General features: G+C 35.4%; 1 long non-coding RNA gene across 1 annotated transcript in view; it reads right to left on the reverse strand.

Annotated features, from left to right (window-relative positions):
- LOC142142809 (uncharacterized) overlaps nucleotides 1-3,115 on the reverse strand; it is a 49,715-nt gene extending 46,600 nt beyond the window's left edge. The window contains exon 1 of the long non-coding RNA XR_012689340.1: nucleotides 3,050-3,115. This is a non-coding gene — a long non-coding RNA (uncharacterized LOC142142809). The remainder of the gene's footprint in view (nucleotides 1-3,049) is intronic.
- Nucleotides 3,116-6,000: the final 2,885 nt, after the last annotated feature.

The following is a 6,000-nucleotide window of genomic DNA, read 5'->3' on the forward strand; positions in this document are numbered from 1 at the left end:
TAATTAATAATAATTATGGATCCATTCAAAAATCAGTTCAGTTCCAACTAAAAATGGCTAAAATTAAAATATCTGTCAGTTTCAACAATAAAAAAAATCTCTCCTCTAGGAGAGAAAGAAATTCATTAAGTTCACTATACATACAGGATATACTGTATGTCATCTTACTTAAATGTTAATACATAGAAAAACAAATATTATAAAATACATCAATTAATAAAAGTGGTTTACAGAAAAGGAGTAATCTCTTAACTTTTATTTAATTCTTTTGGGTATAAAGGATTGTCAAAATCCAAATGTTTCACGATTGGATAATTAGTTTAGCTTATCACCACCACTTTTATCCAGTACTAGTTGTTCAATGCTCTTAAACTTCAAGTATGTACTTTTTTTAACTGCCTAGGAACACTATGGCTCTCAATCCCATTCTCAATATTTCTAATATGTTTCAAGATGTGCATCTTCGGAGGTCTCCTGGTCTTTTCTATATACTTCAGGCCACAACTACATTGAAGCATATAACAACAGCAATGATACAAATAATAAAATACTTTATTTCTCTTTCTTTTGTGTTACTCATACCTGAAACAGAACTCACACACCTTAAAAGTACCACAAATAAGAAAGCCCCTTAATTCTTTAATATTATTAGTAGCTCTGTCTATCTCTAAATAGCTTAGGCAGAGATATGTCTCCAATGTTTTAGCTTTTTTCATATACAAGATTAGGTTTATCTGGAAAGTATTCGAAAAAGTCTGGACCTTTTTGTCAGGAAATGCCAGTAATTGCTAAGAATTTAAAGAGTTTAATATTTTTTTTTTCTAAAGGCACTATATATGAAAGAGCAAAAGAATTTGCCTACATCATCTTGATATTTGTATTATTTTTATTATAATAACTATTCTCTTTCTATATTCCTTGTAATATCTACTGCCTTATTAATAATATATTTAGAGTATACATTTCTTAAAACTGACTTTATATAAAAGTGATTGTTTTTCAAACATATCTAACGTGGAGCAATTTCTTCTTAGATTGGTGAACTGGAGGATGGGATGGTTCATTTCCAGCTGTCGTAGTGACAGCTGGAAAATTCCAAATAGCTATTACTATCCACAGTCTTAAAGTATGCATGAGATGCAGTTGTATTTTCAATAGAGAACTGGCTTATGTCTCAAACAATCTTCACTAAAATTTGAAATGAGTTTTAAATGATACTCATTAGTTTTAATCTTTTCCATAAAAGCCTTGAATTCTTCTATGGAGCCATTAAATACTAACAGGATATCATCAATAAAACTATTGTAAATTCCTATATGTTTTGAAAAGGGATCCAGTCTAGGTATTGCACTTACTCCCTGGATCTCCCTTGTGCATTAGAATTGAGTTGCCAAGACACCTTTAGAGCTGGTGTTGTCTAAGAACCCCAGATGCACTCCTCTCAGGTCTCAAATCAGGACAACAGTGGGTGAATGGGAAGGTCCCCTACTCAATAATATCTGAAGGGTGCACTAAACAAAGAATAAAGGATAATAAGCAACAGCCAAAAAGTCTCCAGATTACATCTTTTGCACTCATAATAATGTACTAACATAGTTATATGTTAAAAATTATATTAACATTTAAGAGACTTTTCATATACATAAAATAACATAGTAGGCTTGTATCTATCGATAGATATACACAAATCAGCCACAACATTAAAACTATCTGCCTATTATTGTGTAGGTCCCCCTCATGCCACCAAAACAGCTCTGACCCATCAAGGAATGGTCTCCATAAGACCTCTGAAGCTGTCCTGTGGTATCTGGCACCATGATGTTATCAGCAGATCCTTTAAGTCCTGTAAGTTGCGAGGTGGGACCTCCATGGCTCTGACTTGTTTTTCCAGCATATCCCACACATGCTCAATCAGACTCAGGTCTGGGGAATTTGAGAGCCAGGTCAACACCTTGTACTCTGTCATGTTTCTCAAACTATTTCTAAATAATTTTTGCAGTGTGACAGTGTGCTGCCCCGTGAGGTGCAGTGTGATTAAGGGTGATGTTAGTTGCACCTTACAAAGCCATGGTGAGTAACCACACTGGTTTGATTCTTGATATCCTCTTGATGGCAGAGAGGTAAGGAGGGTTATCCACAACTCTCAAATGACAACGGTGTTTTCAAAGAAATTCAATTTATTTTAGGGGAAGTTCTTAGATATGAACTTGCAGACTTTAAATGTTGTAACAACTACTTAATTAAAACTTAAAATTATATATATATATAAAACCAAATTCACATTTGCAATGTAATCAACACTTATATCTTCACTATAATCAGAATCATTTACATAAATAATTACATTACATTACATTATATTAAAGCTAAAGTTATTTTCTGATTATTCAGTGCTGCTGTCTGTTGCCAATAAGGAGAACTCTACAGCTTGTGGCAAACTTAAGTTTTCTAAATATTAGGACTGAAGTTTGTCAGATGAATCACATCCACTAAATACTGTTATTATCACAGTGTCCCTTTATACAATGAACTTGCACTTCAAGGCCTATAGGGTTTCACAGTTCAGTTCTTGTGTAGTATGAGTCATGCATCACGGTTGACCATTTTCAATTATCTGTTTTTTTAGTGAGTTTCAGGCCAATCTGATACACATACAAAGTCCCAATATGTCAAGTGTGAAATCACAATTGGCTTTGCAAAGAGTCTTTCAGAAAATTCCAGACGCTTTCTCTTTATTTACATAGATGAGACTGTAGTATGAAAGTTATGGGCTCTTGCTGTAACAAAATGGTGGATGTGGCATATGTTTCACAGAAAAAGTGCCAGCATTATAGACTTTCCTGTGTGCGGGGATCACTGATAGTTATATACATATAGTCCATGGATGCCCATTATTACTATGTGCACAGAAGCGTACTAAAGACATGTCAGGAATAAAAGTTGTGCTAATTCTTGTCACTGTGAGTAACCTGTACTTTACACACTCGTGTTATCAGCCAGGGGTGTAAATATAAAGGTTAGATTCTGTGTAAAAGGTATGTTTACAGACCTATTTGTATCTCTTTCAGCAAGGAATTCTCCTCTCACTCTCTGCCGACGGATGCAGCCTGCGTCAGCAATTTCACTGCACTTCACTCTGTTGACATCGCCTTGTGTTTTCCTCCTTTTTGCTGAAGAAAACTTAGCTGTGCTCATTTTTCTCTCTTTGCCAGTCACCTCCAAACAGACTCCTCCTCAGAGACTCCGAACAGCTACTTCCAACTGCCTCCGGGGTCATAGTTCAACAACCAACAGCTACTTCCAACTGCCTCATGGGTCATCAGTTCAGTTTTAAACCCCTCCCCTTTTATTTCTATGTATCATCTAGCAGTATTAGCTGGCTCTAATATCACCACTGTATATGTGAACACCCCACAATCCTGCTGTTTTGTAGATGCTCTAAGCCAGATGTCTAACTATCACAATTTGGCCCTTGTCGAAGTCACTCAGATCCTTACGTTTGCTCATTTTTCCTGCGTCCAACACATCAACTTCCAAGAACTGACTGGTCACTTGCTATATCCCACCCCTTGACAGGTGCCATTGTACAAGATAATCAATGCAATCAATGTTCACTGATATAAGTGTTGACTACTGTAAGCAGCAGGTTTAATGATCATGTAATTGTTGGTGCACATGAAGAGGTTGTTGATTTAGGCTACTGAGTCCCTCAATTAATACACTATCCCTGCATGGTTTGTATGGGAATCTGTAATCCCAATTTTTTTATTCAATGTTTTAAAGTACTGTATATAAACAGTAAGGGGCTGATTCATTAAGGAAAGTAAAGCAAAAAAAAAAAAGGAGTAACTTTGGACCTTGAGAAAACCATGTTGCATTGGAGGGGGAGGTAAATTTAAAATGTGGGCACAGATTTATAGTTGGGGTAGGGCATGTCCTAGATCAACTTTAAATGTCAGTTTAAAAATAAAGCTATCAAGTATTTGTGTACTACATAAAAAACAGCCAGTATTTTCCAGATGTGCAAAATAATAAACTAAATTACACCCCTTGTATTGTAACATGGTTTGTCCAGGATCAAAGATACACCTTTTTTTGCCTTGCCCTCCTTAATGATTCAGGCCCAAAGAGTATAGGTCTTAGTAGGAAATACATTGATGGTATCAGCACTGAGCATTTTAATAAAAAAAAACAAGTTGATTTTTCAAAATGTCTTCTTGTAATGCATTTATCTATACTAAATTGTGTAATAAATAAGTTGGACCTAAAGGAAAACTGAAATGTATAACTGATCAGAATATCATGTGATTGGCTCAGAAAGGTCGATCACATTACAGTTAGCATGAAACATACGAATAGCACCTGAACGCATAGTCGCTGAAATTCATGAATGTACCTTTGAAAAGTAATTTCCACAATGTCCAATTCATGAAGCCAAATTGCATAATCATTCTCTTTTGGGGGGCCATTTCAGTTTTGAATTTTGTAAGACCCTTTGTACTGATGTTGCCAAGACATTTCTGTGAATCTCAGAATATGAATATACAGCATAGTAATCAATAGGACAACTGTACCATGTTATCTGCACATACAGGTTATCCAGGTATGGTTAAATTGTCAAATATGTATTTGTATTTTTACAATGGTATGAACAATGCAGCTCTATCATCAACCTGTTTAGATTTAGTTTAGCAAATTCTGGACCAATAAACTCAACCTAACTCCTTGTCAGAGGACAACATGTAGTTCAACTGTTTCCCTGATTTCCTATTTTCACACACGTATTTAAACTCAGCTTTCCTCCATTTGAAGAGGTGGCTATTGTTTATTGGTTGTACTTGAAAGAAATACAGGGCATGATTTAGAGTTAGAAGCAAAGAAGAACAAAAGAAGCAAATTTGATCATAGACAAACAATGTTACAATGCAAGGGTTACAAACAGATTCATTGTATTTGCATGCAGGGAAATGCTGACTGGATGTGCATGTAGCACACAAATACGGGACAGTTTTATTTTTTTGACTGCAGTTTAAAGTTGAGCTATTACACGACCTCTCCCAACTCTAAATCACTAAATCTATGTGCACTTTTAAATTTGCTGCCCCCTACAGTTCAACATGGTTTTGCCAAAGTGCAACTATGCCCTGTTTTGCTTTGCTTCTAACTCTACATGAGGCCCATAATAACTGTGTCAGTTATAACATCTTAAAACCTACTATGCAGTCCATCCATAACACGTTCCTGTGAGACGGGTGTGCAGGTGGGTATTAAATTTTCAATACAATAATAGATGTATATAATGACCCTTTATCTTGCAGTTTCATATGATAATAATAATAGTCCATGATTAAACATTGCTAAGCAACAATACTTGTTCAATTGGTTTTCTCAGATGTATTGACAGTTTTATTGGTGAATGTTTACAGGTGTTCAGAAAGGCTAACTGGAAAACTGGGAGCAAAGTAGATAATGAATGCCATTTCTTCCCCGTTTGAGATGTAATGCACCTATGTTGCATTTTTGCACCATGCTGTATTAGCTAGTGCATAGGATCAGCACTTCAAGAAGTAGTGTCTGCAGGACTTAAACATTTTCCTCATTCTTTTGGAAGGATTATTGCATTGCTTGCTGAATCTCTATAACCAACCAAATGAAAAAAAAGTGTTGAGATATTTGAATGAGCTTCTAATAATGAAGATTGTGCATTTTAGGGGCAAGTTACCAATATTAATGAATAAAATTACCTCACAAAAAACATTCTCTAAACTGAAATCTTTATAAATTGTATTACAAATAACAAGTAATGAGCTGTGCTTTGCTCTCATTTGACGACATTGGAGCTTAGTATACACTGTAATGGAAACACTTTGCGACAAATTGCATCACTGAGTTAAAGGGGTGTTGTTGGTCTAATAGGGAATACTTCATGGTTTTAGAAAGTTACTGTGCAGTACATCGCATTTATTGCTCTGCGTGCTGACCTGAGCTCTAAAAGAGGTA

This window comes from Mixophyes fleayi, chromosome 3 (assembly GCF_038048845.1).
Source record: "Mixophyes fleayi isolate aMixFle1 chromosome 3, aMixFle1.hap1, whole genome shotgun sequence".
Lineage (NCBI taxonomy): Eukaryota > Metazoa > Chordata > Amphibia > Anura > Limnodynastidae > Mixophyes > Mixophyes fleayi.